The following is a 10,391-nucleotide window of genomic DNA, read 5'->3' on the forward strand; positions in this document are numbered from 1 at the left end:
CATTTATACACAATGGAGTATTACGCAGCACTAAAAAACGACAAAATCATGGAATTTGCAGGGAAATGGATGGCATTAGAGCAGATTATGCTAAGTGAAGCTAGCCAATCCTTAAAAAACAAATGCCAAATGTCTTCTTTGATATAAAGAGAGCAACTAAGAACAGAACAGGGATTAAGAGCATGAGGAAAAGATTAACATTAAACAGAGACGAGTGGGGGGAGGGAAAGGGAGATAAAAGGGAAATTACATGGAAATGGAAGGAGACCCTCATTGTTATACAAAATTACATATAAGAGTTTGTGAGGGGAAAGGGGAAAAAAAAACAAGGGAGAGAATTGAATAACAGCAGATGGGGTAGAGAGGGAAGATGGGAGGGAAGGGGAGGGGGGATAGTAGGGGATAGGAAAGGTAGCAGAATACAACAGTCACTAATATGGCATTATGTAAAAATGTGGATGTGTAACCGATGTGATTCTGCAACCTGTATTTGGGGTAAAAATGGGAGTTCATAACCCACTTGAATCAAATGTATGAAAGATGATATGTCAGGAGCTTTGTAATGTTTTGAACAACCAATAAAAAAAGAGATAACTGTTAGGACTGAGAATATGAAGGAAGGAAGGACACAGTAATGAAACATACTCTGGAAGTAACACAGAGGAATGCTGATCTCAAGAAGAGGTGAATTATTGTTTCCATGAAAACTTCTGTATACCATCCAGCTTGATTTGACTTTTTCTCTGTCTAAATCTCTATTGAATAAATTCACCATAATCAATCATCTTTAAAAAAATAAATAAACAAGGGCCCTTTCAAGGCTCCTCTCTGGATTTTTTTCTGAATTATATTCTCATTTGTACCAATTTTTATTTGTTGCACTTTTCCTCTTTTCTTGTCCATACTCAGTTTTATCAGTCACAATAGAAACCTGAAAAATCCCAGTGTTCCTGCCTTATAATTAAAAAAAAAAAAACTTAGTACCTCTCCCTTTTGGGGAGATCTAAGTTTTCTACTTCCTCTCCTGCTTCTATGTGTAAGTTTCAAGAATATACAGAAATCATGAAAGCAAGTGAAACTGGAGTCCATTCAATTCTTGCTATCTTTGTCAATTCTTCTTCTCCACCTCTCTCAGCTCCTACCACAGTATTCTGTGTAGAGTGTCTGTGGGTTATCCCTATATCATGGTGCTCTCTTTCTTAGAAAGATCAAGGAAGTAACACTTGATACATATACCAGGTGAGTATGCAAAGTATTCACATTTAAACACATACAACACATGTTTGATGCTCATTTTCATAAGTTCTGCTTAAATCTTGGTGGTATGAATGTAGGAAAATGAGTCTGACTTAAGTATCAAAATAGAAAAATAGAGAAAATATTTTAAAAATTATTTTTGAACACCATTTAAAATCTAGTACAATAAGTACTGATCATTTATTCATTCCATTAACAAATATTTATCAAGTGCCTAGTATGTGTAAAGCACACTGCTAGAGTGTAAAGATAAATACCGTTGTGGGAAAATTTTCAGCAGACAATAAAGCATGTGTAAACACTGACCTACCAAATTCAAGTAATTTTAATCACTAACAAAATAGATTTACAGTAAATAAGAACAGGGACACACTCTAGGACCTTTTGAAACATATTCTATGTCATGGTTTGAACAGGAGGTGTCTCTCAAATGTTCCTGTGGATGCAGAAATAGAGGTAAAATGACTGAATTGTGAGAGCTGTAATCTAGTCAGGCAATTCTAGTTTGAATGGACTGGGTGGTAACTGTGGACAGGTAGGACATGACCCGAGGAGATGATTCAGTGGGTGTACCCTGGAAGGGTGCATCTTCCTTGCGGCTCCTTCTCTTCCTCTCTGCCTCCTGACCCTGCCATGAACTCAGCAGCTTTCCTCTCCTAGGCCCTTCCCTCACAGTATGCTGCCTCACCTCAGGCCCAAACCCAAAGAGTCAGAACTCTATGGACTGAGACCTCTGAAACCGTGAACCCCAAATAAACTTTTCCTCCTCTAAGTTGCTCTTGTCAGGTATTTTTTGGTCACAGCAATAAAAATGCTGACTAAAACAGTCTATATCAGAATCCTATCTGTATCTAAATTTGTTCCTATTGTTAATATTGATCTATCTGGTGTTTCTCTAAGACTCGGAGTTCATACTTACTTACCTGGAGAATCAAAGATGACTATAAAAATCAGATTTTCTTCATGACAGTTCAGTGCTGCCAACTGCACTACATAAAAAGCACATTTTATGCATATTCAACTTATTGCCACAAGCTGAATCACAAACTTTTGAAAGTCCACATTTCAGTCTTCATTATTCAAACTTCTAGTCATGTAGTTGGTCACTCTCTTTCCCATCATTTTCTATCACCAAATTCCTACTTTCCCTCTCTGACCCTTCTTCCATTGCCTTTCTCTGCCTTTCTTACAAGCTATCCAGGGTCATATGGAAGGTGATACAATCCAGAGGCCCAAGTGCTCCCCACCCTCTCATGGTATAATTGCTTCCTTCTGGGTAGATTCCTTAGCACATTCATATCTGATACAGGCTCTGAGAGTCCATAACCTCATGACTGGGGCCAAACAAGGACTCAAACTCCAAAAGAAATCTCAGTCATTAAACTTGGAAGAAAATGGAACTACAGCAGGTTCTCACTAGTTGGCAGTACAGATCCTACTTTCAAATCATCTGTATTTTCGAAGTTCTATCATAAGTTTTTTTTTTTTCAACTTACTTTTAAACTTTCTAAAGCATCAATCTCTTTAAAGACTAAGAAGCAGTGAAAGTGCATGCAAACATATACTTATTGGTTTGTAAAAAACATAATTTGCTAGTCCTTAGCTAACTGACACACATTTGAAGTGGAAAACAAGATATTTTCCCTTCATTGTGCAGTCAAAGCCTAGGGATTTTTTTTATATGACATGACCTTTAGGCCAAAATAAAATTGAAAATGCTCTAAAAAAAGAAAAAGGAAGTATACAGCAGGAAGTCGATACTGTGTAGTCAAAAAACTCCATGAGGAAACTAAGGGTCAAAGGTGAGTGACCTCTCCTCTGGCAGAAGCAGGATTTGAACCTGGATCTTAATCCAAAGTCTGTTCCTCCTTCAGTAACACACTGCCAGCTTAAAAATAGTGCTTCCAGAGACACAGTTTCAGAGCCAGGTGAAGAACCTGCATTTCTTCCCAACCCAACATCCTGGACCTGAAACAGAATCCTCCAGGTTCTATGCCCTTCTTCTTTCACATTCACTTTTTTTCCCCCTGAAAAGGATTTGTGATGAGGCTAAATGCATAAAAAGATGCAAGCAAATATCACTGTAAAGTTGATTTCCTGACATAAAAAAAAATTAAGTGAAAAATTTAAGAGACGTATATTCTTGAATGAGCCCATTCCACTCATGCCTCAACTATGGCTGTGTGGGGCTCTGTTTAATCACAGAAGAGATGGTCCTTGGTTATCAAGGGGCAGTTTAGCCACCCCCATAAACTGCTAGTTTTCTTTTGTTGTTTGTTTGTATGTGTATGTGAACATGTGGCATTCCCCCCTCAGAAGAATTTACATTTCTTTTTTTCTTCTTTTTAGTACTGGGGATTAAACTCAGGGGCACTAGACTACTGAGCCAGGTCCCCAGCCCTGTTTTGTATTTTATTTAAAGACAGGGTTTCACTGAGATGCTTAGTGTCTCATTTTTGCTGAAGCTGGCTTTGAACTTTAGATCCTCCTACTTCAGCTTCCTGAGCCACTGGGATTACAGGCATGCGCCACCGTACCCATCAGGATTCATGTTTCTTGATGGACAGAGAAATCAGGTGTGATGTCTGATCCAGTTTAAATCAAATTAGCTCCTCTCAGTGAGTGGCATGCTGATGAACATCAAAAAAGTAAACTAGAGATCCAAGATGGCAGGCCAGAGGGAGGCAGTATTCTGTTTCGCTCAGTGACCTGGGACTCAAGTAGTGAAAATACTGCTTCTCTGCTAGCAATATTCTTGCTCCAGGGCAGAAATCACGTCCCAGGCCGTCCAGGGCTCCAGTCCTCAACTTCAGAGTAGGTCTACCCAAGTACTTGCTCAGGCAGGACTACTGGGTACCCAAGTGAGACCATCAGTGGCAGCAGCACCCGCACAGAACTTTTAGCTACCCACACTAGGGAAATCACAAATGATGCTCCCATGTAGGACACCCTGGAGCTTCCCATAAGTAGGAAATCTCGCCACCACTCCCAATCTACCAATGTGGGGCTCCCTTGGTAGCCACCTTCAAGGGACTCTGCAGCAGCGGAGATAGTCCCTTACATGCAGTAGCCTGCCTGCACCTAAGAACCTCACACAGGCTCTGAAGTCAACTGACAGCCACACACTGCAAGGCACAGAGCTCATCTCTGAACTCATCGTCCAATACCATCGTTCTTGGCTCCCCCCGCCCAACCCAACACCCCACCACTGAAAGCAGGTACCTCCATCTTGGGTCACCTTCATCACCATCTTCAGTGGGGGCAACTCCAAGTTTGGAACTCTGGCTGGCCAGGTACCCAGTTTCTAACTACCGCTTTCTCCAGCAGCCGCTACCCCGACATATTGATACCCTGGTTACTTTCACCAGCCTGAGGGTGGACATACCAATTAACAATAGATGACCCCACCTATTAGATGAGAAGGGAAGCAGGAAAGATAATGATCTCCAACCAAAACAATACCTGTTTCTTCCTTCAAGATTTTTTTTTCCTCTCCCTCTCTATTCTCCTGTCCTCACATCCCAAACATGTGAAACCAAGAACTATGCATAAATTAGGATTTTGAGGACTGACATGTCTGAATAATATATTACAGTTGTGTTGTATATATTTTTTCTTTTTTTCCCCACCAGTTTCTACAATTTTAACACTTTTTATTTTTCTTAATATATATGTGTCTTCATTTTATGTACTCTACTGTCTTCCCACCTACTTGTCTACCCCAAATTACTTCCTCTCCCTTCTCCTGTTACTAATCTTCCTCTTTAGATTTCTCTTTCACACTTCCTAAGATATAATAACTCTACATTGTCACCTTCTACCTCCTCAGCATATCATCCTACTCCTCACTCCAGGTTCTTTGTCCACCATTAGAAATTGTAACCCTTTTACAAACCTACTGAGTATATTGTAGATAATAATTGAATTTATCATTTCTGTACATTGTGACCAAACTTTAAACGTTTTAATAGCAAACATTTGTTTTTTAGGGTGGATATTGTTTATATTGGGAGCTGCTAACATTGTCCTTTGTCTCAAAGGAGAGGTATTGGATTCCTACAGGGACACTATAAGGCTATAGGGTAAAAACAGTTACACCTTAGATCCACAGTACTAAAATGGAAGACACACAAGCAATATGAAAAGACAAGGGAAGAAAGTGCTCCAAACAAATCAAGAAACCATATTATTAGAATCCATGGCACAGCAGAAGAAATTACAGAGAAGCAGATCAGGATGCTCATAATTAAAATGTTCTATGACTTAAAGGATGATGTAAGTGAGCAAATACAGGCAGCAAAAGATCATTTTGACAATGAGCTACATGAAAAATATAGGAAGCAAAAGATTACTTCAATAAGGAGATAGAGGTTCTAAAAAAAAACCCAGAAATCCTTGAAGTGAAAAAACAATAAGCAAAATTAGAAGTTCAATTGAAAGCATCACCACTTGGAAGACAGGACCTCAGACAATGAGAACAAAATATATAATCTTGAAAAGAATGTAGACCACACAGTAAAAATGGTAAGAAACTATGAGCAGAACATTCAAGAATATGGGATAGCATAAAAAGACCAAATTTAAGAGTTATCAGGATAGAGGAAGGCATAGAGTGCCAAACCAAAGGAATGAAAAATCTATTCAATGAAATAATATATCAGAAAATTTTCCAAACATGAAGAATGAATTGGAAAACCAAATTCAGGAGGCTTACAGGTCATCAAATGTACAACAAATTCACACCAAGGCACATTATAATAAAATTGCCTAACATACAGAATAAGGGGAGAATATTAAAAGCCACGAGGGAAAGTAACCAGATTATATAGGGGGAAACCAATTACATTATGTGCAGATTTTTCAACGCAGACCCTGAAAGCTAGAAGATCCTGGAACATATATCAAGCTCTGAAAGAAAATGGATGCCAACCAAGAATCGTATATCCAGCAAATTAAGCTTTAGATTTGATGATGAAATAAAAACCTCCATGATGAAAAAAAAAAGTTAAAAGAATTTACAAGTTGAAAGCCTGCACTACAGAACATCATCGGCAAAATATTTCATGAAGAGGAATTGAAAAACAACAGTGAAAATCAGCAAAGCGAGGTATTACACTAAAGGAAAAACTAATCAAAGGAGAAACCAAGTCATGTTACATACCAAAAATAAACAAAAATGGCTGGGAATACAAATCATGTCTAAATAATAACCCTGAATGTTAATGGCCTAAACTCACCAATCAAAACACATAGACTGGAAGATTGGATTTAAGAAAAAGACCCAGCAATATACTGCCTCCAAGAGACTCATCTCATAGGAAAAGACATCCACAAACTGAAGGTGAAAGTTTGGGGAAAATCATATCACTCACATGGTCTGTGGAAGTAAGAAGGGGTTCCTATCTTTGTATCAAATAAAGTAGACTTCAAGTCAAAGTTAATCAAAAGGGATAAAGAAGGATATTTCATACTGCTTAAGGGAACCATTCATCAACAAGATATAACAATAATAAATTTATATGCCCCAAATAATGGAGCATCTACCTTCATCAAACAAACTCTTCTCAATTTCAAGAGTCAAATAGACCACAACACAATAATTCTTGGTGACTTTAACACACCTCTTTTATCACTGGATAGATCGTCCAAACAAAAGCTGAACAAAGAAACTATGGAACTCAGTAATATAATCAATAACTTAGACTTAGCTGAAATATATAGAATATTTCATCCTTCAATGAACAAATATACTTTATTCTCAGCAGCACATGGATCCTCCTCTAAGATAGAGTTGTAGTTGTAGATGGACAGAATGCCTTTATTTTATTTGTTCAGTTTTATGTGTTGCTAAGGATTGAACCCAGTGCCTTGCACATGCTACGCAAGCACTCTGCACACTGAGCTACAGCTCCACAAAGCTACTCTTAGCAAATATAAAAAAGTAGAGATACTACCCTGCACTATATCAGATCAAAATGGAATGAAATTAGAAATCAACAATAAAGTAAAAATAAAAGCTAATACATCACCTTGAGACTAAACAATATGCTACTGAATGAACAATGGGTTGTGCAGAGAATCAGATGTGACTGCGTTACTATTACTGTCCTTGATGGAGTCTGCCTGCAAATGGGATATTCTGTCAAGGTATAGATAGGTAACAGCGGACATGCTTGAAAACAAGTGTCTGCTGTCCTTGGGAGGGCCTGCTCGCAAAGGAGAGGCTCCTTCCAGGTTTAGATAAGGTAACAGCGGACATGCTTGAAAACGAGGTGTCTGCTGTCCTTGGGAGGACTTGCCTGCAAACAGGATGTTCTGCCAAGTGGGCTAGTAGGGCGTTGAGAAAAATTTTATTATCTGTTCTTAACAAGAACAGAGCTCGGCATGCTCCAGGCCGAGAGTAGATTAGCCATGAGAAGCGGGTCACTTCTGATTAGAAAGTAAAACTTCTTTATGCTATGTTTAATTAGCTGAAAGACCTGATTTATTGCTGTTGGAAGGCTGCCTTCTTTGTTCACAATACTATAAAAAGATTGCTTGTATACAATAAAGGACTTTATTTCTGCTGCTGCTTTGCTTGCTCTGCTTCTTCTTTCTTTCTCATGCTGACCTGCACGTGAATTACTGCAACAGGTTGCAAAAGACATCAAGGAGGAGATTAAAAATTTTTTACAGGTGAATAAGAACATAGATACAATGTATTGAAATCTCTGAGCCACTATGAAGGCAGTAGTAAGAGGAAAATTCATTGCGTGGAGTTCATTCCTTAAAAGAAGAAAAAGTCAACAAATAAATGACTTAACATTACATCTCAAAGCCCTAGAAAAAGAAGAACAAATCAACACTAAAAGCAGTAGAAGATAGAAAATAATTAAAATCAGAGCTAAAATCAATGAAATTGAAACAAAAGAAATAATTTAAAATATTGACAAAACAAAAAGTTGATTCTTTAAAAAAATAAATAAAACTTACAGACCCTTAGCCATGCTAACAAAGAGAAGGAGAAAGAAAACTCAAATTACTAACATATGCGATAAAAAAGGAAATACTGCAACAGACATTACAAAAATACAGAAGATTATTAGAAATTATTTTGAAAACTTGTACTCCAATAAATAGAAAATACCAATACCAAAGGCATTGACAAATTTCTAGAGTCATATGGTTTCCCCAAATTGAATCAGGATGATATACACAATTTAAACAGATCAATTTCGAGTGATGAAATAGAAGATGCCATCAAAAGCCTTCCACCAACCAAGAAAAACCCCAGGTGGATACACAGCCAAGTTCTACAAGACCTTTAAAGAAGAACTAAAACCAATATTCTTCAATTTATTTCAGTAAATAAAAAAAGAGGGAGCACTTCCAAATTCATTCTATGAGGCCAATGTCACCCTGATTCCAAAACCAGGCAAAGACACATCAAAGAAAGAAAACTTCAGACCAATATCTCTAATGAACATAGATGCAAATATTCTCAATAAAATTCTGGCAAATCGAATACAAAAACATATCAAAAAGATAGTGTACCTTGATCAAGTGGGATTCATTCCAGGGATGCAAAGTTGGTTCAACATATGGAAATCAATAAATGTAATTCATCACATCAGTAGACTTAAAGATAAGAACCAAATGACCATCTCAATAGATGCAGAAAAAGCATTCGACAAAATACAGCATCCCTTCATGTTCAAAACACTAGAAAACCTAGGTATAACAGGAACATATCTCAACATTGTAAAAGCTATCTATGCTAAGCCTCAGACCAACATCATTCTCAATGGATAAAAATTGAAGGCATTCTCATTAAAAACTTGAACAAGACAGAGATGCCCTTTCACCACTTCTATTTAACATAGTTCTTGAAACACTGGCCAGAGAAATTAGACAGACAAAAGAAATTAAAGGGATACACATAGGAAAAGAAGAATTCAAATTAGTACTATTTGCTGACAATATGATTCTATACCTAGAAGACCTAAAAAATTCCACCAGCAAATTTCTAGAACTAGTAAATTGATTCATCAAAGTAGCAGGATATAAAATCAACACCCATAAATCAAAGGCATTTCTGTATATGAGGAAAACTACCCCATTTATAATAGCCTCAAAAAAAAAAAAAAAAAAAAAAAAAAAAAAAACCCTTGGGAATCAGCCTAACAAAAGAGGTGAAAGACCTCTACAACGAAAACTACAAAACAGGATGGCGGCGAGGGGAGTGCATTGCCCCCGTGTGCCACGTCACTGTGTGGGAGAATGAAGAGTCAGGAAGGCTAAAGGCTATCTTATTAGGAATTTCCAGCAATAGTGGGGTGCTCCGGAACCTGGAGGAAGGATTTCCATGGCACGAGGATCGGCTATGGGGACTCAAACGCGAGAGATTTGTCGCACGGAGGGTAACACTCCTTATTCAGCAAATCGCCCCGCAGCTAGAGTCTGCAGTGTGCGCTGGGAAACAAGGAGATAGCGACGCAGGGATACAGCGCTGCAGTTTCTGCCAGCCATGCAAGCACCGTACTCAGTGCTGAATTCTGGGTTCAAGACGGGGGAAGGAAGTGGTCCAATTCAGTTCTCCACACTGGTCAGACCACAGAGGAGGCCAGCGGCCACCATCTTGGAGAGCTGACGTCACCATCCCTGTTTTCGACTGACCGCAGCTCATTCAGCCATAGAACAGGTAATTTCAGGCTGCCATTCCCCTGCGGCTTGCAGACAGATTACTCAGGTTCAGTGCTAAATAACCCGTGGAAACTGCTTCTTGGAGCCTGCTCTTATCAGAGCATACACCGAGCATGGAAAGGCCGAGTTCCAGCTCCCAGAACTGCTCTGGCCCAGGGCTAAGGAGCCTGCGGAAACTGCTTCTCGGTCCGGGTCCTGCTGAGTACTGTGGAGGTAAATACCAACCGAGCCTTCGTGGGCAGTGGCAACAGGACTGAGACGGGGCCTGTGAGGGCCAGTCAGGACTCACCCATTGCTTTGGTCACCCGGCAAAGGGAACGAAATGCTGCCATTCGCATAGGATACCAACATGGCAGAGATTTGATGTCATCAGAAAGCGGCGGAGGAGAGAACTTCATCAATACCAGCGGCGACAGAAACAGTTGGTCTCCTGGTAGGGAGGGTGAGTCACA

The 10,391-nt window shown here is 39.0% G+C and overlaps 1 protein-coding gene and 1 long non-coding RNA gene across 2 annotated transcripts in view; one reads left to right on the forward strand and one right to left on the reverse strand.

Annotated features, from left to right (window-relative positions):
* Akap6 (A-kinase anchoring protein 6) overlaps window positions 1–10,391 on the reverse strand; it is a 516,193-nt gene that overhangs the window by 241,524 nt on the left and 264,278 nt on the right. The window lies entirely within an intron of this gene.
* Window positions 7,269–8,073, forward strand: LOC125615253. The gene is made up of 2 exons (XR_007345820.1): window positions 7,269–7,323; window positions 7,891–8,073. It is a non-coding gene; the product is annotated as an uncharacterized LOC125615253 (long non-coding RNA).

The sequence above is a fragment of the Marmota marmota genome, unplaced genomic scaffold, assembly GCF_001458135.2.
Source record: "Marmota marmota marmota unplaced genomic scaffold, marMar, whole genome shotgun sequence".
In the NCBI taxonomy this organism is placed as follows: Eukaryota; Metazoa; Chordata; class Mammalia; order Rodentia; family Sciuridae; genus Marmota; species Marmota marmota.